The 20,643-nt window shown below is 49.5% G+C and overlaps 1 protein-coding gene across 4 annotated transcripts in view; it reads right to left on the minus strand.

Annotated features, from left to right (window-relative positions):
- LOC133278737 (plexin-A2) overlaps window positions 1-20,643 on the minus strand; it is a 178,730-nt gene that overhangs the window by 134,641 nt on the left and 23,446 nt on the right. Inside the window, exon 1 of one of the 4 annotated variants that reach the window (XM_061471821.1) lies at window positions 1,594-1,677. The exons of 2 other annotated variants lie outside the window; for them this stretch is intronic. The gene's annotated coding sequence lies outside the window, so the exon portion shown is untranslated. Of the gene's footprint in view, window positions 1-1,204; window positions 1,481-1,593; window positions 1,678-20,643 lie in introns of those variants that run through there. One more of the 4 variants, XM_061471818.1, reaches the window with a different exon arrangement.

Raw genomic sequence — 20,643 nt, forward strand, 5'->3', positions numbered from 1 at the left:
GCACAGACTTCTTCCAAGGCATCTGTCTTTCAGCTCTAAAGTAGGTCATTTGATTTAACTTTTAGACACCGTATCAATGAAGCCATCTGAAGAATGAGAGACAAGACCATCTCCCGAGTCAGCTGCGATCTATTAAACACATTCAAGCCACCAGCAAAGCATCAAGTGCTCAGCAAACAACAGGGAAACCCTGTCAGCAGCAGGTTTTCTCATCACGATACTCCGCAAACTTCACATTCTTTCATCCCCAAGCCAGTCCCTTGAACTGTTGGTCACCGATGTACAGAGGTTTTTTTCTCTGCCACTTACTATTCACCTCACTTAATATTAACCTATTGACTTTCTGATACCCCTTAGAGCACAGATTAATTGAGCATCATTCACTTCACCTACGGGAAGGTGAAAGCATTTGCCACAGCTTAAAGGGAGATAAAGCCCGTAATGCCACGGAGGTCACAACAGGAGGGGACATCCACGGAGGTCACAACGGGAGGTCACAGTGTGGCCCCTCCAGTGCTCGCACAGAGCAGCTTCAGCTCATCACACCATCCACCAGCTCCAGGGCTGGGGAAACTCAGCATCACACTGAAGTAAGGATTCCCCTGAAGGGAGCACGGGTGCATTCCCTTCCCTCCCTACATCCCCTTTCAGAAAGAGTCTTGTGAGGATTTAGGGAAGCGTTAACGGGGATTTTTTTCCCCAGCATTCCGGGTGTTTTCAGCCCCTCCTTGCCAACAGTAACTTTTTATGGAAATGAGTCGATTCTGGTGCATTGACTGCTCCAGACCGTGACCGAGCGGTAACGAATGACAACGGAATTAACGAGCACATCCATCCCCGCTACAGCCCGTGCCTGGCCGCGAAACGGAACCGCGGGAAGAGGGGGGTGGCTGGTGACCGGGCACGGGGACCTCAGAGGCATTTTTCCAGCCTCCCCTCGGCAGAACCTCCCGGGGCTCGCCCGGTACCGCGGCAGGGCCGGTGCCGCCGCGCACCGCCCGCGGGCTGCAGCCTCCGGTACCTCCCGCTCCGGGCAGCCCCGGGGAAGAGCCCGCGGTCGGTTCGGGGCTGGGGAGAGAAGAACGAGCCCCGACCTCCTCTTCCTCCTCCTCCTCCCTGCGCCCTCCCGGCCGGACCGGGCAGCGGGGATGCCCGAGGGAGCCGCAGCCCCGGGGACGCTCCGTAGCCCCGGCCATTCACTCACCAGCCCTCGCAGCTCCGGTGCCGCCCGCCTCCTCGGGGTGCCGGCTCACGGCGGGGAAGTCCACCCGGCTCCCGACACCATGGAAATCCAGGGCCGGGTGCCCGCTACTCCACCGCTTTCCCGCAGCCGCTCGGCCTCCCCCGGCTCGGCTCGGCTCAGCTCCGCCGCCCGCTCATGCCTCCGCAGCCCCTGCCCGAGCACGGCGGCGAGCCCCGGCTCCCCTCCGCCGCGCCGGCATCCGCCCGCCGCCGAGCCCGGGCGCGCTCCCGCCGCCACCGCGCCGCCCCCGATCCACGTTTAACCCTTCCGCAGCCTCGGCGGCGGGGCAGCACCGGGAACCCGCGGCACCGCAACGGAACAAAGCCGGGGAGCGGGGCCGCCGCACTCACCTCGACGGCTGCGCGCCCCCGGCCGCGCTGAGCGAGTCAGCGGCTCCCGCACCTGCGCCCTCCTAAAGGCTCCCGCGCTGGGTGGGTTGCAGCCTCTCATCAGCGCTGGGAGGGAGGGGAATGGAGCTCTTCCTTCCGCCCCCCGCACATCCCTTCCCCGCAGGCTCTGGTGCGGACGCTGACCCCCAAGCGCTCCGTGCCTCAGTTTCCCCATTTAGGTCAATGCCGTTCGAGCTGACGGCTCAGCTTTGTGCCAAGAACGCATCGCCTACAGCAGAGCAAAAGTTGTCTGTGCGCTGCAGTCTCTGAAGCCACCAACCCTCGCACCTCCTGGCTTGCCAAAAGCTGTCCAAGACCAACCACAGCGGCCACAGCCAGCTGGGACAAGGAGCCCAGTGACCACCCGCTGTTGGGATCCAGAGGATCCCTCCTTGGGATGGAGCAGCTCAGCACAGAGCCCTTACCTGGCCTCGCTCAAGTGCTGGAAAAATACCTGGAAGCTGTTAGGGTGCCCAAAGTGAGGAGCATCTCCAACCACCCCAGAGCCACACTGGTTACCTGCCAGGGAACAGGAAGGCAGAGTCACCCCCACCAGGACAGTGTGGCCCCAAAATCCCAGCAGCACCACGGTCCAGTTAAACGTGCCCCAACACTGCGGCACAGGAGCAATTCTGAGCAGCCCAACTGGTGGAGGGAATCAATAACATGATGGATTGCTGTCTTCCATCTCCTGTCATCAAGGATTTTTTTACTACACATGGCAGTATTTGAGAGAGAAAATTATAGCCAGAATCCTGGGCCTCTGCCACTATAAACCCAACTGACTGAACTGACCCAAGAGCAGGTCTGGAGAGGGGAAGACACAGCTGCTGTTAGTTTTGCTGCCTGCCTTGTGTACAGGGTTCAAAAGCCTCTTGTGTGGGGTTGGGCAGGGAATGCCTCTGCATCCCACTGTGTTCTGGATCTTGTGCTTTTCACCTCCAGGAGGGCTGTAAACCAGTGCCTGTGCTGCCCCCTCTCCAGGGAGACCAGTGCCGGTGTCTCTCTCCCCATCCTCACCACATTCACCGTCCTTCAGGAAAGGATTTCTTTTCCAATAGTGCCTGTGCCACCATCTGTGGAGCACAGGCAAAGCTCCCTCCACACCCCACTCAAGTCACTGCCACGGAAAGGGTCCCCTCAACTTCTCTGGAAGCTCCGGAGTGGGGATTCTGACATCCTGAGAAGACACACAGGTTGCAGCTGTTCAGCTCAGGCGAGGAAACAGAAGACACTCAGTGGATGGCAGCACTGGTTCCTTAGCAAGCTTTTCTCTTTCGCTGTCTCTAATACACTTACTGTGCCGTGCATTCACAATGAATGATGCTAAACCCGATTACAGCTACCATCCTTGGTTAAATGCACATCCCACTAATGCTGTTTCTCCTTTTGCAAAGTCCATATGAGGCAGTCAGAGCATCCCCACAACCGTTTCTCTCCTCTTGCATCCTGCCTTCTTTTAATTAATGGTCAATTATGTTCCTGTATAGAGAGTCCAGCACAAGCTCATTACACGATTGCTCAGCTGGGGAGCAGCCCCAAGACTTGTGGAGTAGCTCATGCACAGGGCACGTGAGCAAAGGGCTGTTCCAGCATGCAGGGAGAGAAACAAAACAGGTGGAGATTCATCTGGGTCTGCTCAGGTGATGGATGTGCTGCTGGGCTGAGGAGGTGCCTCTGTGCTTTAAATATCAGCAAGCTCTGTGCTGAAACAGCTCCTGGAGAAGTCACAGGATCCCAGCCTGGTTTGGGTTGGAAGGGACCTCAAAGCTCCTCCAGCTCCAACCCCTGCCACGGGCAGGGACCCCTTCCACTAGAGCAGCTTGCTCCAAGCCCCTGTGTCCAACCTGGCCTTGAGCACTGCCAGGGATGGGGCAGCCACAGCTTCTCTGGGCACCCTGTGCCAGCGCCTCAGCACCCTCCCAAGGAGATACGTTTTTCCTAATGCTCAATCTAAATCTCCCCCCTTCTGTGGATATTTGCAGTCACCTTTACCTGGAAAGGGTGACAGGCACAATCCTGGAATCGAAGTCTGGAGCTGTAACAGAAGGACAAACCTGCCACTAGTTCAATCAAATACACATGGTGTGCGCATAGAGATGCGCATACACGTAAGTGCAATCCTATGCCCGCAAAGCTCCACGGAACCTCTGCACACATACATACCTATGCGCAAAACCACAAACTAAACCAGGAGTGCAAATATCAGTCCATGTCTGACAGCCCCTGTATGCGTCCAAGCCAGGGCAGGAAGGGCGCTGGGATGCACAACTGGGATCTACCTGGGTTCTTTGGCAACAGGGTCACCAACACACACCCATGGCTTTGCCGGACAGACCCTTGGCACTGCCCTCATCCTATCCCCCAGAGAGCTCTGAGCTTCACCATGAAGCAAACCAGGAGCTCAACAACCGCTGGCCAAGCGGGGAAGATGGGCTCTAAGGCCTCTTCAAACTCTCGGCACGCAACTTCTCAGCTCCGTGTCCTGAGCCACAGGACCCTTTGCTGAGCACTCCTGTTCCGCAGGGCAGGATCTGGACTGCAGATGACAAAGCAGTCTTTAAGCAGCTGGTGAAGCAAAGCGCCGGTGAAAGATCGCTCTCTGTTTCTAGCCTGTGTATGCACAATTTCTCTCTGTCCTCATCTTTGATAAACGCCCTTGCTTCAGAGCACAGGGGTCATGAATCTGTCTGAGCCGTGAGAGGCAACGAGCCTTTCTATCCTCCCAGCATCAGCCCTTCATATTCGCTCAGAGTCCTGGACAACCCAGCTTCATACACTGCCTCTGGCACTTCTCTTGGTGCCCACAGATGCAGCAAGACCCAACATCAGTACTTGCTCTGCATTTGCCATTCCCAGGGTGATACAATAGATTCTGCTCTTCCCTATTTTCTAAAGTGGGAAAGTATCCTTGTTTTTTTCCTCTGTGCCCATTTAGGACAAGCCACTGAGGTGAGGAAAGCCCATCCCTGGCCTCTGATCACCCGTTAGGGCTGGCTTAGAGCAGCTGCCGAGCTGAGCGAGGGGAAGAGCTCCATCTATAGGCACCATCCATAGGGACCGCGCAGCATCACTCTAGAGCGCAGGTGCCAGCGGCTGTCAGCTTCCAGTTCCTCGCATCATATCTATCCATGCAATATGCAGCAGAGCTAATAATTATTCAGCACTAATCACTACAATAGAAGAATCACAGGCGGTTATTTAGAAATGATTGTTTCCACTCAGTTATTACCTATGACAGTGAAAGGAAATATTAAATAGTCAAACCCACATGGATAGGGAAGCCGAGTGAAAGATCAATGGGAATTTACCCAGCACTTTCTGCTATCCCTCCTCTTCAGGGGAACCTTGTCAAGTCATTTGCTTCCTCTCTCTACTGTTCATAACACCTTCTTCAAAAATGAGAAGGATCTTCCTTTTCCTAATGTGCCTTTTCCTCTTCCCTCCTCAGGTTTCCCCACAAATGTGAGCTTCGGTTCCTGCCTCTGGATCTTCTGGTTTGAACTGAGCTGAAGTTAACTCACAAACATTTCTTCTTTCTAGAACAAACTGTTTTCATTGGGAGCAAGGGCAGGAGAACAGAAAGTCCCCGAATCCCGAGTTCCAGAGCATCTTGTTACTGTCAAAACCACAACTGCCGGCAGCGCGTGCCCAGGTTGTGTCAGAAATTCAAGGTGCAGACAACAGGCCATTTTTAATTGTCCTCCTACAGCTAAGAACTGCCTCAGCTGAAATCAAGGGCATCATACAGGGGAGAGCACAAAAGTAACCCTGCGAAGATACTAGCAGTAGTTAGTGATTTATACAAACCCAACAGATCACAACATGAAAACATTGCTCACATTGGCCCACAGGCAGAAGGCAAGTGGATTGCTTTTTCCTAGCCCTTCCTTTGGCTCCACAACGTGACCACCCAGGGGCTACTCACAACGCCGCTCCCATCTCTCTTTAAAGATAAATATCCTGCTGTATCCCCGTGTTCCACACCTCCCTTTGAATGTACTGCCAGAAACGGGGAGAGGTTTTCTATCTCAGTCATTAGCTAAGCAACTTGCCCAAACCAGGGCTGTCTGAAGAGGTTGTCAACTCTTTGTGGCACTCTGCTCTCGCTCTGCAACACAACTGCTTTCAGAAGCATCACCAAAGTGTTCTGCAAGCCCCTCGCCATCACACAGATAAACAGAGGAGCCGGAAAAGCCACTGGATGCCTGGGAACGGGGAGCAGGAAGCTTCCCCTGAGACAGGCCATGGGACTGGGCATCCATCCATCACTTCTGGGATCGATACCTGCCCCAGCTGCTGACCCACGATCCAGATGTGGCCCCTCCAGCTGCCAAGTGATGCTCGAGGCTGGGATGTGCTTTGCCGGAGCATGGCAGGGCTGTGTGAGGCCAGGCTGCACCTCCACCTCCACACCATGACTGCCCGGGGTGAGCGATTGCAGCCCATTGAGCCAATTATCGACCCTCTAACGAAGGAGACTCCGCACAGCCTTCGACACAAAACAGAAGCCCAGCACTACGCCAGCCTGTCACGTCGAGAATTTACAGCTTAATGATTTCCTAAGGGCCAAATCCTGTTCTGACATGCTTTGCCATCGATCAGAGGTCACTTCCTTGCTGCAGAACGTGCAATTCCCTGCTCATGGGGTCACTTCAGAGCTGCTCACCAGCACCAGCCTGGTCTGTCTCCAACTTGCTCCTGTTCAGCAGCTGAAGCAGATGCAGCACAAGAGACCCTGGGTTTTATTGTCACTGGTTCATCTGCCTTATTAATTATTCACTAATGACACAGTTACAAACAAACCCGCTGTGCCTGAGGCAGCTTCTGATGATTTCCTGTCTGGGTTTGGTCTAGTATCAGGGGAAAAGGTCCTTACACCCTGAACCCCACAGATCCACACAGGCATCACCAGTGTTATTCTAAGATGCTGGTAACCACCACAGTTCTGTTGCCTGCCATTTCCATCCCAGACCACTGATGCTGAGCCCTTGGGGCTGCTTTCAACATTCCCAGCTAGGAGATTTGCAGAAATCCTTAAAAAGTGCAGGTTTTCCAAGATTTTGGCTCTAAATAGCTACATCTGAACTCCCTCAGGACCTGCTGAAGTTTGTCTGCAGGGTTCCCACCTCCCCAGTACAGGGAAGGGGTGTTCTGGGGGAGAAGCATCTCCACAACTTAGTCACTCTCCCCGTGAAGCCTAAAAGGCGGTCGCTGTGATTAACGTGCTGCTTTAGCAATAACTCTCCGAAGCATGCTCACTGCAGCATGTTCATTGGAAATCTTTAGTTCCTTCATCATAAAGAAATGAGTATTTCAGGCTTCCCGTCCTAATGAACATAAACCGTGGAGCCTACCATCAAACACGCTGTGGCTCTGCCTTTTTTCTACAGTAATCTTTGTGATTTTCCTGAAGGCAATGTGTATTACTGACAATGGCAAACCAACTTAAACACAAACCTACATTCTTTTAAACCCTATTTCATCTCTTTTTTTCCCCACTTGTCTGAGGAGACTGAGCTCTTCCCCTGCATAACGGGTGGGACGGGGGTGGAACTGGAAATCCTTTGATTTGTGGGTCTGTGAGTGTTAATCTGCTGCTGCAAAAGCTGCAATTTGTGAGTGAGGAGTGTGGAGCTTGAAGCCTGCTTATCGTTTCACGGCCTTTTCAGTGCTGCTTCGGAGTTTCTTCAGGACAGGGAGGGAGATGTTCACACTCAAATGCAAACCCAGAAGTTTATAGGAACTCCCCTGCAGGGAGCTCAGCCCAAGTCAGAGAAAGGCAGAACAGGTACACACGTTCCTTTTAAACACACATATTGTCCACCTTGCTACAATCACAATGAATACAGACTGCCAAGGGGAAAACCAACAACAAAAGGCAACTTCAAGAGCACCAACCTCTTAATTTACCTAATTAAGGTAAATAAAGGCGGCCTAATTCAGCAGGACACCTTCCCATCTCATCATCTTCACTGGAATCTCCTTCTAGCTCTCTCAGTGCACATGTGCCCACGTGCATGATGCAGGGCTGGCTGAGGAAATCACAGTTTCATACCTCCAGGGAGATGTTCTGCTGGAGAGCAGGCACCAGGGCTTCCTCTCCTGCCTTCCCCCACCACACCGCCTCTGCAGAGAAGCCTGCCCTCACTCACAAAAGATGTATCATACGGCATAATTTATTTCACGTGTGATTATTGCAGAAAGGTCTTTGGTTTAATTGATGTATTGGATCATGTATGATAAGTGTATCCAGGGAGTTTTCACATCACAGGCAGATGTATAGAGAAGGACCTCCCCTGGTTCTTTTCTTTGCCTCAATACCCAGCAAGGGGCCCTGGAATATTGAGGGATTAATGTCACAACAGAGGGAAAAAGTCTGCCATTCAATCCATTTCAACATTTTATTTCACCAGTGCACCAATTAAACATTCCCTGTGTGAACAGGCCATGGATTAAAGCAATGGCAATGCTGAAAAAAATAATCATCTCTTTGGAGATCTGTCTATGGACGGATCTTTTCTCTCAAATGATCAAGGAAAATATATGAAATTGAACAAAAAAAGACCTCTTAGAAGTAAACTTTTGGGCTATGTGAATAATTTTTCCTTTCCTTGTCTGCACTCCCTTTCATGAGCTCCTTTTGCTTTCACTGGCACCTTCTCCCTTGCAGCCCATTTGCATTGCGTTCATTAAAGGGAGCTGCCGGGGTTCAGATGAAGCCTTTCAGAGCCCGAGTGCTCAGCGCTGGGAGAAGGGGATGAAGCCATGCTCTGCTCCAACGTGGACAGGCCTGCCTCATGACGGGGGAACCCCAGCAAGTCCTTCAGCTTACACCAAAGAGCAACAGAAAACATGGGATTCCCTCCAGCAAGAGCCCCAAGAGCTCTTCCAGGCTGTCTCTGTTGAGCTGCTGGTGTCTTCACAACCTGGTTTGGTTTTAAGAACTTTCCTTCTCACTGAAAAAGGACCCAAACCACCATTTTTTCCTCCCAAAAGGCCACTCGAGGTGGTGGCGATGGCAGCTCCCCGGTGCCAGCGCGCTGGGGCAGCATGCCTTTGCTGCTTGGGATCTGTGATGGTGTACTGGGGAATAAAGTAAGAACAAACCCCCTGCCCAAGCCCCTGTGTTACTGTTATGCCATAACTGATACCAAGAACAGTGCCATGTGGGCTGCAAGCTGTGCACCCGCTGGTCACCTATTTAAGCAAAGCAACTCACAATTTCAAATTGATAGGAACAGACTAGATCACAGGGAAAATAGGAGACCAAGCGTGGTATTTTTCCCAACTCAAATCCCTGCAAAACTGCGCCAAGACCTACTTCCAGCAACTTTCTCTTTATTTGGATAAGTGGAAGCTTTAAATGAGAAAGTTTTCCTTGGCAAATACATATTGGCAGCAGAACTGGACCAGTTAAATATACCCAGCCCAGACAAAAGAAAAAGGCTGTTTCTAATTACTAATGCTTATATTTTTCTACTCCGTGATTTCTGATGTTGCCTGGGCCAGAGGTTTAGCTTGGGGAGAGGGGAAAGGGGCAAGGGGAAATCAAATACACAGATTTGCTAATATCTGAGCCACATCTCTGAATTCCTTAGCACCGCTGGCGCCGCAGCATCCTCAGGCTCCATCGCCTGTGGCAACTTCAGGCCTCAAATCACTTCAAGTTACTCATGATCACTCAAAACCAAGCCTCGAGCTCATTTCCCTGTCAGATGGGGTAATTCCCATGCAAGCAGAGCCCATACTTTGTGCTTGGCCATCCAGGTGGTGGGCCAGGAGCCCTCGTACCCTTGGCAGGATTCCTATGATGGTGAGCCTCTAAGGATGCAGAAAACAACAGAACTCCTTCACAGAACTCCTCAGCCTAGAAGTAATTCAAACTAAATAAGAAGAGACTTGAGCAAACTATCCATAAACCCGTGTCATAGAATCCTAGAATTACTTGGGCTGAAAGGACCTTAAAGCTCCTCCAGCTCCAACCCCTGCCACAGGCAGGGACCCCTTCCACTGGAGCAGCTTGCTCCAAGCCCCTGTGTCCAACCTGGCCTTGAGCACTGCCAGGGATGGGGCAGCCACAGCTTCTCTGGGCACCCTGTGCCAGCGCCTCAGCACCCTCACAGGGAAGAGCTTCTGCCTAAGAGCTCATCTCAGCCTCCCCTCTGGCAGGTTAAAGCCATTCCCCTTGGCCTGTCCCTACATCCCTTGTCCCAAGCCCCTCTCCAGGTTTCCTGCAGCCCCTTTAGGCACTGGAGCTGCTCTAAGGTCTTCCCAGAGCCTTCTCTTATCTCTTATCAGTTATTTCTTCTATGGCATTGGACTCCAGCTGGGGGAGATACTGGCTGCCCCCTGAGCACTACTGGCACTGCCATGAACAGTAAGAATTTACTTTCCATTAACGAGGCTTTAGAAAGAATTACCCCAACATGCTGCAGTGAATGTTTCATGGCAGAATCCCAGCTCGGTCTATATTCTGCATTGGTAAGCTCTGGGCTGTATTGCATTACAAGGTATTTCTTAGTGAATAGCAGAAGAGACACCAGCATCCCCTGGCAAACAAAGAAACATATCTAAACAAAAACAGCTAAACAAATCTAAACAGAAAGATGAGAACACAGCCAGGAAAACCGAATGTGCTGAACACTGAGGAACAAAGGAAACGGGAACCATTTGTTACCGAATAAAGGAACTGGAAAAGAAAGTCTTTGACAGTAAGGGAGGACGATTTGCTCTCATGGGCCAGTGAACATCTAAATATATACAAGCTGTTTGCAGCAGACTGATTGCAGCTAGGCCATAATGCTATTGTACATGCTCTAAAAGAAATAAAGGGGTTGAAAACCACTACCACAGAGAGGTACTTCAGAAACAGATCATGGGCTCTTCATTAAAGATGATTATTTTAGTGAAATCTATTTTTCTCCTCTCTTATTGCCATGTTTTCTTTTATGTTAATTTTGTGTCTGTTTAAAGTTGAATTCCTTGATCTGCAATATCTTTTAGCTTTAATTTTTTTCCCCTTTTTTTCTCTTACCAGTGAAATGAATTCAAATCATTTGCATTTATTGCAGAGAACATACAGCCTCATCTGTAGCCTTTAGTCTGACTGAATTGCTTTTCTGCTTCACAAGGCACATAGTGTAAGCTGGAGCGCGCCCCCTCGCCACTCCGGTACAGCCAGAAACAATCTGGTTGGCACTTCCATGTTTCTCTATTATGTATTATATTGACCATATATGAAATAAATAAGCAACATTATATTATTGGAAGCAATGATCTGATGAACCTATGGACCAAATCAAGCACTTGGTAGAGACTTAGAAAAGAGTAGCAGTTTGCTCTTAACCATTTCCAAAGTCGATTTTCCTTACAAATAAGTTTCTCATCGACCATCGACCCTAGAGAGAGAACTCGTAGACCTCCTTTGAAACTAGGTGTATTAGATACGGACGCTATACCAAATCTAACATCTTTGTAAGTATATACTTCAATTTCTTAACTTTAAAGGCTTCTTTAAAAAAAATACTGTATTGCTTTCATGCATTTAGCTTCAAGCGACCCAAAATACTCAAAGAGAATCACAACATATGAAAACAGAGCTGGCTTTAGACCAGGCCTATTTGTTTAAATACATTTATCAGAACTATGGCTGTAAACACAGAGAACTTGCACAGCTTCTATTACATTATCATCTCTTGTGCTACAGGAACAATATTCTTCTGTCAATCCTATACGGCAAAGCAGTAACTGCTGGAGCCAAGGATAGGAAACGGGAAGCCCAGGTTCAGGCAATACAGAAACTGACCTCAGCAAATAAATCATTAAAACATTAAGCTTATTCCAAGTGGCTCTCTGCAGCTCTAGTCCCAAGTGCTCCATTTCTCCACAGAACCCCAGCTCCACAGTCTCTCCCTTGGAGAAACTGGCTCTGGAGCAGAGATGATGAAAGATGACGGAGAGATTTAGATGGATGACAGGGGTAGACCCCTAAAGAGAAAGCATGCTAAAGTGTGCGCTCACGTTTAAGCACATTCTGTTATCTCCAGCAGATGCTACACCCCTTTGTAAGTAGAGATGGACTTGAGCACACGGCTGAGGGCACTGCAATTAGGGTCAAAGCGGGGAGGCTGATGCAGCCCAAGGTGGGTCCAGAGCACTGCCACCAGCCAGGACCCATTGCCCGATGCCCTTGAGGGGGCAGCGCACAGGCCAAGGCTGATCCTCTCCCAGTTCTTTAGCAGCATTATCAGCAGCAGCAGATGCTGCTGCAGTCAGATGGAAACAACACAAGGAACTTTCCACATGGCGTCTAGTCAAAGAGAGGAAAAAAAAAAGAGGATCTGCTAGAGGCTGGCTGGGGATACAGGGGAATCTCACTGCGGGAAGCAGGCGCAGCTCTTTTCAGGTCAAGCTTTCCCTGCTGTAGTGCCATGTATGCCATAGTCCCAAAGTGCTTTGGGTGCAGAACGAGGGCCTGCTTGTGCCTCTCCGAGCTGAGAGCTGCTGTACCTATTTCATTGATAAGAGAAGCACAAAGATTGAAGCAGGGAAGTGACAGCAGGAGGGGTGCAGACAGGAGAAAAATCTGAAAGTCTTGGCAATAATCTCATTGCATATTCTGTACCTGTGATCTGTCTAATGCCACAGTACTCACATTTCCTGTAACTTCCAAGCTGACACGTTCAGAAGCAGCATTCACAATACCTCAAGTGGCAATATCTTGGTCTTAATCCTTCTTTGCCTATCTGTCTCTTTAAACCCGGTGCATCAGCCACTGAACCATGTGAGATCCTTTACAACGCCAGCGAGCCCCAAACCCTCTCCCTTGGTGTCAAACTCCCACTAATGACCTCAGCTCCTCCTCATACAGCCCACAGTGCAGAATTCCATGAGAAATCGGCGTGACTGGGGAAAGACTCAAACTTCCTGATCCCAGCAGCAAGCATACACAATAGCTGCAATTAAACCCTGTGTAGGCTGTGTATTGGTTGTCTGCCCTTGGGTTTAGTCCGTGAACAAAGTGCAGACAGACAGACTGCTCCCCCAGGTGTGACCGCAGTCTTGGGGAGCACGAATACACTGATCAGGCTCACCTCTCTTTGCGAGAAAGGCAATCAAAGCTGGCTTTTCAAAGAGCAAACACTGTAAACCCTGCAGAAAAAGGGAAAAGGTACAGCCAAGACATCGGCTTTTTAACAGCTGTTTGTAAATACGTCTAATAATTCATCCTGTCAACACGCTCACTTCTCCATTACAAAGAAACATTCATACCTGGTATTCCCAGTGCTGACAGATCCATTTCCTTAATGAAATACACAGTTTACTTTACAAAGTTTAATTGCTCCAAGAACCGTGTCAGGTTTCTTTATTCAACCTGTGGTCCTGAAATCCTTCCAGCTCCCACGTACAACCAGTAAAGCAGTTAATAGAGCTTTTGCAGCAGTGGCTTAGCAGGTAAGCCACCTTTGAGCAATAATCTCAGCAAATACAGATGGAGATGCTGGAATCACCTGCCTTCTAGGAGTATAGATGTTAAGGAATAGGAAATTCAGTCCTACTAATTGACTGAGCAGGGGATTTCTATAGGGAGCACCTACAGCATTGAAATCAAGTCATTGATTATATTTCTTAGATATGAATGCCTGCAGCAGGAATATGCAGAAAGAAATGCTGAGCTGGAAAAGGAACAAACTGGATGAGAAGTCATCAGGATGATGGACTGGATGGAGTAATCATGGTACAGGATTATAGGGATGAACTGTCATATCAGCACTGCACACAGCAAGTTTCTGATGTTTGTCAGCTTTCACCTTTTATCCATTAAATCTGGGATAAATGGAAGGATGAAATTACTGAATCCCAGCCTGGTTTGGGTTGAAGGGACCTCAAAGCTCCTCCAGCTCCACCCCCTGCCACGGGCAGGGACCCCTTCCACTAGAGCAGCTTGCTCCAAGCCCCTGTGTCCAACCTGGCCTTGAGCACTGCCAGGGATGGGGCAGCCACAGCTTCTCTGGGCACCCTGTGCCAGCGCCTCAGCACCCTCACAGGGAAGAGCTTCTGCCGAAGATTTAAATGTCTGCAGAGTCTTTGCAGCCCCAATTCCGAGTTAGCAAAGCAGAACCCTCCATTTTCCCATCTGCAAGGTGCCCAAATCTCCTCAGGGATCTCAGGCCATGTAAAACCATCCCCAAGTGGGGCAAAGTCCAGAACAAAAGGTGTATTTTAGGAAAGAAATCACCACGCACAAGACCTGGACGCCGCAAAGCTCATTTCTGTTCAAATACAGACAGTGTATTTGAACACAGTGAGCAGACAGTGGTGGTGTGATTTTGCGAGATGCTCATAACTGTTACAAAGAGCTGAACAAACTCATTTAATCATGATCCCTCTCTTTCGGTATGCTAATATGGAAAATGGAAAGTAGTCTAGAAAATACTGCCTGCTTTTGAGAGCAGGCAGGAAAGGTTAGCTGGGTGCTGCTACTTGAACACCATCAATCATTCCCAAGAGGAGTCTGAGCCTGTAAGCAAACCTCCCAGCATGCCCCAGGAGCTTTGTATTACTCCAGTTGTGTAAAATTAAGCTAAAGACTCACTACTGACCTAGCATGCGAGGTGTACGAGGGGAGCATGGGTACAACAGACCCATTAACATGAGGTATTATGCATTAAATCAGACCCTGAGCACAGCATTTCCTGCTCATGACCTGTTAGCCAGACTCCTGGCAAGCTTTTAGATCACACAGAGATTTTACTCCATGAATTTCCAACTTGAGTCACAAGCAGGAAGCAGGTGATGGAGGAGCATCCCCATGGCAGGGGCTGGGGACTCACTGCTAAAGGGGGTGGCAGTGGGAGAGGAAGGGCTCAAAGCCTCTGCAGGAAGAGGTTAGAGGACTGTGTATCAACCAGCACGGCTGTTGTATCAGGGAATCGAGGTCTGTTTGGTTTTGCTTCTGCCTGACTCCAGCACAGCAGAAGCTGATCACATGTGAAAGAGCCAGGATTTGAACAAGATCTCAGACAATAAAAAGGGCAAGGCAGAGGACCTTGCAGGAGGAAGACTGATGCAGTTTTATTCCCACATGCCCAAATGGAGGCATTCTCTGCTGCTTCAGACGTTAAGGTCAGAGAAGGATAGATAACTGAATCCCCTTTTAAACCTCATGAGGTGAGCGACCCTTGTGTAGCTCCTCTCTGAAGGGGACAGACGCTTTTTCTGCGAGTCCTCATAGCAGAAGCAAAGCTTCACCCTTCTGAAAAACAAGCTGCAAAGGCTGGCTCTGCTCAGGCTTCCAAAAAAGGGGTCTGGGATCTTCCCAGGACCTGGCTTCCAGCCCACCGCAGCAAAGCTGGCTGCGAAGCAAGGTGCCACTCGCAGCACTCCCGTCCCGCAGCCCAGACACTCTGGCTACAGCCTGGAATAAAGGCTCCAGCTCACATATTTGTCAGGAAGAAGTGCTGTTTAACACAACCAGCACAGGAGGCAACCTTGGCCCAAAGAACCGAGCAATCCTCCGCACTGACTGAGGCGACAGATGCTGGTTGCTCTGCCTCCTTGCAGTGATTTGTACAACCCGGCGCGGGAGCTCCTGCCTGCCAGTACCCGAAACCACGCGATGCAGGAGGCAGCTTCCAGGGCCTAAAGGGGCTACAAGAAACCGAGGGACAGCCTTTGGACAAGGGCCTGTAGGGACAGGCCAAGGGGAATGGCTTTAACCTGCCAGAGGGGAGACTGAGATGAGCTCTTAGGCAGAAGCTCTTCCCTGTGAGGGTGCTGAGGCGCTGGCACAGGGTGCCCAGAGAAGCTGTGGCTGCCCCATCCCTGGCAGTGCTCAAGGCCAGGTTGGACACAGGGGCTTGGAGCAAGCTGCTCCAGTGGAAGGGGTCCCTGCCTGTGGCTGGAGCTGGAAGAGCCTTAAGGTCCCTTCCAACCCAAACCAGGCTGGGATTCTACGTTTTCCTTCTCCCAGTGCTTCTACCCTTTTGACCCATTTCTCTATGCTAAAGTGACACCACCCTGCAGACTAAAGCACATCTGGTGATTTACAGAGCAGCAGGGGAAAAATCCAAAAACCCCAGAGTACTCTCCAGTTTGGGCTCCCAGCTCATCACACAATGAGGCCACGAAGATAAACACATGCAAACGCTTGACTGGGTGAGAGCATCTGACAAGATGGATTTTTAAGCCAAAAAGCGTATCTGCTAACAGAAAACCTGCTGGCTCTGTGTGATGCTCAGAACCTCCTCAGCCTGGCTCCCCCACCACGCAGGGCAGCACCAGGTCACCCAGTCCCGCAGCATCCACATCCCCGGAGCCAGGCTCCAGAAGCCCAAGGACTCTCCATCTGCTGCTGGAGCAAAGTCACAATTCAGTTACACATGAAAACAGGCTCTGATCTCATCTTCAGGCTTATTCTGAGGCAAAACCAAGGGGCTGGAATAACAGAGACTGGTCATTTTTGCCTTCTTTAGGCAGGCACATCATCTTCCTTAGGTTTACATGGTGGGGGGGAACCCAATCCTTTCAAGTACCTGAATACGTTTGTGGATCTGTCCCCTAATACCAGACTGTGCTGTAGGCAAACGCTGTAATTTTCCAAGGATCCTTTTCATCCATTTTTTATACAGCTCACTTTCTTCAAAGGCAGGCTGGGGCTGGATGTGCACAGGGAAACTAATATTTCACTTTCATTCTGTTGCATTTTAATAGTGAAGTTTGGCACCTGGCTGAATGCTGCCCCAGTTTGCCAGGAAAGACATCAGGAGTCAGTGGGTAACCGAGATCAGTCATTACTGCAGAAAAGGATGGAATCTGGTTAATCTGTATTAAAGGCTATTCCATTTTTTAACTTTTTATTTTAAAATCAAGGCTGCTGTTCGGTCCTTGCCATACCACTAATGTATGGCAAGGCTTTATCCCATGGGAACAAAGCAGGTGGATAAGAGAGATCTTGATTTATGCTAAATCATATTCTTCATAGAATCAAACAGTTTGGGTTGGAAAGGACCTTAAAGCTCATCCAGTTCCAACCCCCCCGCCAAGAAGAAAGAATGAAGTGAGCACTGAAACGGTTAGAATGGTGGTCATCACCATTTACATTATTTAGCTGAATTTCCTTGGGACATCAGCAGCTGACAGAGAACTATTCTCTACCAGGGCAGTGATCCTCTATGGCAAAGCAAAGATAACACCGGTAGAAGGCTTTACCTTTTTGGCTCTGGTTCTGTATAAATTATTGTTCAGCCTGAGCATCGCTTGCCTTGCTGGCATCACATCATATCAAAAGACAGACACTCACCACCCAAACAGAGGATTATAGCGGGGGGGAACTGGCAGTACAGCTTGGCAAGCTGCAGCCACATGGTCCTGCTCTACACTGGTGCATCAGCAGCACCGTGGGTCATGGCTACGATATACCCAACCTCTGCAAATGCCTCTGGCACCTGGTATCACACACACGTTGGCCTCGCTGCAATACTAACCACAAGATCCTCGATGGCTGTGGGTAATCCAGCTAAAGTCAGGAGTATTTATGCCAAAAGAGGATCTGTTCCTGTAGGAGCAGGGATGCTCAGGCCAGGCTGCAGCATGTGCTGCTGCTGCTGCTGGCGGCAGGGAAAAGGTGGATTTGATGCAAGGGGTTAAAGAACTTACAGTGTGCTTCTATGAGTCTTGCAGCTCTTACAGGTTTTTCACTTTCCATCCCGGAAAGCTCTGTGTCCATCAAGACAGCATTTAATTGGAACAAAACCTCACCAGTAAGAGCTCAAACCCCAGAGGACGCAGAAGCCAATTACAGTTTTGGTCCCTATTACACTATTTTCCCCCTAATTTCATTAATTTCATGCAGACACTTAGTTGTGGGTAGTGTGTCAATCCAGAGGGCATCTTCTGGCAGACAAACCATTTCATCACTAAGAAAAATTGACCTTGTTTCTGGCTTGTGCAACAGCACCAAGTTTAGATTTACATTCCACCTTTCCAGCTCAGGAACCTCAGTTTAAATCCTGTCCTGTTAACTTTGATCAAGAAAGACTCCAGGCCGGTCCTAGTACAGGAATTAGGCTGTACTGTCTATGTCACTAAACATTAATTTTACCTGATGGCTCCTCAAAGCTAAATGAAACACAGGCAGGAGCCGGGCAGAGCCTTCCTCTCTGTTGCTACCTTCCTCTGCTCTCACACATCTTTTCTCATCTTCATCACTTCTCATTTCCTTCAGTCACTTTAAAATGTTTTGGTTTTAATTAAACCCATAAACAGGTACAAATAAGCTCGAAGAAAGGGCAGATTAAAGGCTGTTATCCACTAGGTATAGCCTGCATGAGATACTTGAGATAAACGAGCAGAGCACAGTGTATCTACAGAGCTCATCATCCTGCAATTAATTCAGCAACAGGGTTACACCCCGTGGGGGTTTCACATTGGGCTTTTCTTTGTGGCACAAATTTGTTACCTCCTTCAGCCCTGACAAAGAGCCTCAATGACTTCAACTCCGAGGAAAATAAATCTATTCCTAAGTGTTGTTTTCACCTTTGTGCAGAATTTATTTCTCCTGCCTTTCTGGTCAGCATCACCACAGGCTGCAAGCACACAGCTGGGAATCCACGTTCTTGGGTTTTATTGCTGCCAACATCCCTGACATCTGACTTATGATGGGCTGAGAGCGACTTCTCCATTCTCAGCCTCTGCTTGTACTCTTGTAAAATGAATTCTAATTAATAAATGTCAGTATACGTCAACTTGAGTTCCTCAGACAGAAGGCAGTAAAGATCTACAAGGTGTCATTAATTTAGAATTAGTTTCAGAGACATCATTTCTTTAACTTTATAACTGTCTATCCCATCACCAATCCATCTCCACGCAGCTTTACATCATGATCATTTCCCAAATTTCCTAGAGGCTGTTATATTTTAAGCCATTTCCATTTTTCTTTGTGGTTGCCCTGATTTAGGATGTGGACTCTTGGGCAATACAGATTTGCCAGGCAGTGAATGGACTCGCTGTCAGACAAGAGGTTGTCTCCTTTAACCCTGCAAGGGCTACAGCAAGACCCAGCCCTGTGCAACCAGACAGCATATGGCCATCACTGTTTTTATCAAAATCTTGATCTATAATTCATCTTAAAATGCTTTTCCTCCTTGTCACTCCCTTACACATCCCTCCAAGAATGCCACAGTATGTATATTTAATTGGAAACTGAAGAAGTGCACACGTTCAAGGTGAGTAACTTTAAAGAACTGAGGACAAGAAAACCGAAGCACACAAAGTTCTCCCACTTCGGCCCCAACTCGCCTAACCCAAAGCAATAGGATGGGAAATCACCACTGTACAGCAAACAAACAAGAGCATCACAAAGGCTGTTAATGGCAGGTAGGTAAAACAGTAGCAGTAGGAGCCTGCTGTAGCTACCCCTTATACAATAGGTTCCAGCAACCATCTCAGAGCCTGTGCTGCTATTATTTTCCCTGCTTTTGAATACAGAATCACAGACTGGTTTGGATTGGAAGGGACCTTAAAGAGCATTTAGTTCCACCCCCCTGCCACAGGCAGGGACCGTGGGACCCATTTTGGCTTTAATAAAAGGGGTTTAGGAAAACCACCTCTAGTTGCCAGACAAACTGTCTGTTGGAACTGGCAAATATCTTGTCATCCCCCCACAAAGCACTGCTCAAGCCATCTCCAGGGGGGTCTGCACATGCAGACAAATCTGCAAGCAGGACCAGAGGAGAAGCCCAGGGATCTGGAGAAACTGGAAAGCTGTCCAGCCTTGGGCTTCCGTCACCAGGAAGGGTACAATTACAACACAAACCCCTTCACAGAGCCCCACGATGAACAGGCATGAAACCAGGAGCTCCCAAAGCCATCTCACACTCTCTAGTTTGTCGCTGATGGGGAAACATCACCCTTCTCATCATTTCCCCATCACAACCACCCTTCCCACCCCAGTTACCAAGTAGACCCGGGGTGCTGCACAGCCAGCAGTGCCATTCCTGGACAGAGTTGGTCTGTGACCAAATGATGGGCACAAGTATGGCTCAGCACATCGGCTTTGCTGGGAACTGATCTCACAGGATCAAACCCCAGCACCTCAGGATGTTCTGTTCCTTATAAGATAACTGTTTTTTTTCCCTTTTTCCATGTTTACTTCTCTTTGGCAAAGCAATTCTGGAGCCAGCTGCAGGCTGTGGAACGTCTCACCCGTGTCCCTGCAGAGGACAGCCCCAGGGGAACCACACGGCACAAGCGGCTGTGCGTAATGAGAGAAAAATGGATGCTTTCCTGGCTCTTGTGTTTGGTAGCTCTCCTCAGGGGGCTCACCTCCGCTTCTCCAGGAAGCAAACCAGAAGAGTGGGAGGGGTGGTGGGGATACACACGTGCCTGCCCGTATTCCAAAGTTACAACAGGCTTTACAAGAGGAAATACTCAAAGGGCTCGTGCTCCCTCTGTAGCAGCGACACCACCACCTCCTCCACTCCATCCCCTCATTTTACCTTTTTCCCTATCTTTTTATTTCTCCCTACCACCATCTCCCTCCTACAGTCCGAAGGCCACACAAACACAGGTTTTCTTCCTCCTTGCCAATTCTGGAGATGAAGCTTCCCAGCCAACTCCCAGGGAGAAGGGGAAGTGGGAAAGGCACCCAACAGGGATGTGACAACATTAATAGGAAGACGAGTCACTCACACGGTCAGCCACCGGCGCTCTGCCTCACTGCCCTTTCGTGCTTGACCCTATCTCATCTTCAGAATTTAAACCAACTTAAGACCATGTAGCATAAATGTATACCTAATCTCATTACACTAATAATTCATAGGTCTTGATCCACAGGAGTTTTGCAGATAAATGGGGAGAGTTGCATAAAAACCACCCATCATTTTAAGGAAGTCGCATTCAGAACGTGTTTGAGGGATCATCCTTCCAGCAACAACAGCTCTTAACCCGTGCCACAGGGTTTCATCCTCTCCAATGTCACACTTTAAAACTCCCTTGAATTAAAGCAGC

The sequence above is a fragment of the Pezoporus flaviventris genome, unplaced genomic scaffold (genome assembly GCF_033815535.1).
Source record: "Pezoporus flaviventris isolate CSIRO_AGI_PZ_B2104156 unplaced genomic scaffold, CSIRO_AGI_Pfla_v1 ptg000069l, whole genome shotgun sequence".
NCBI lineage: Eukaryota > Metazoa > Chordata > Aves > Psittaciformes > Psittacidae > Pezoporus > Pezoporus flaviventris.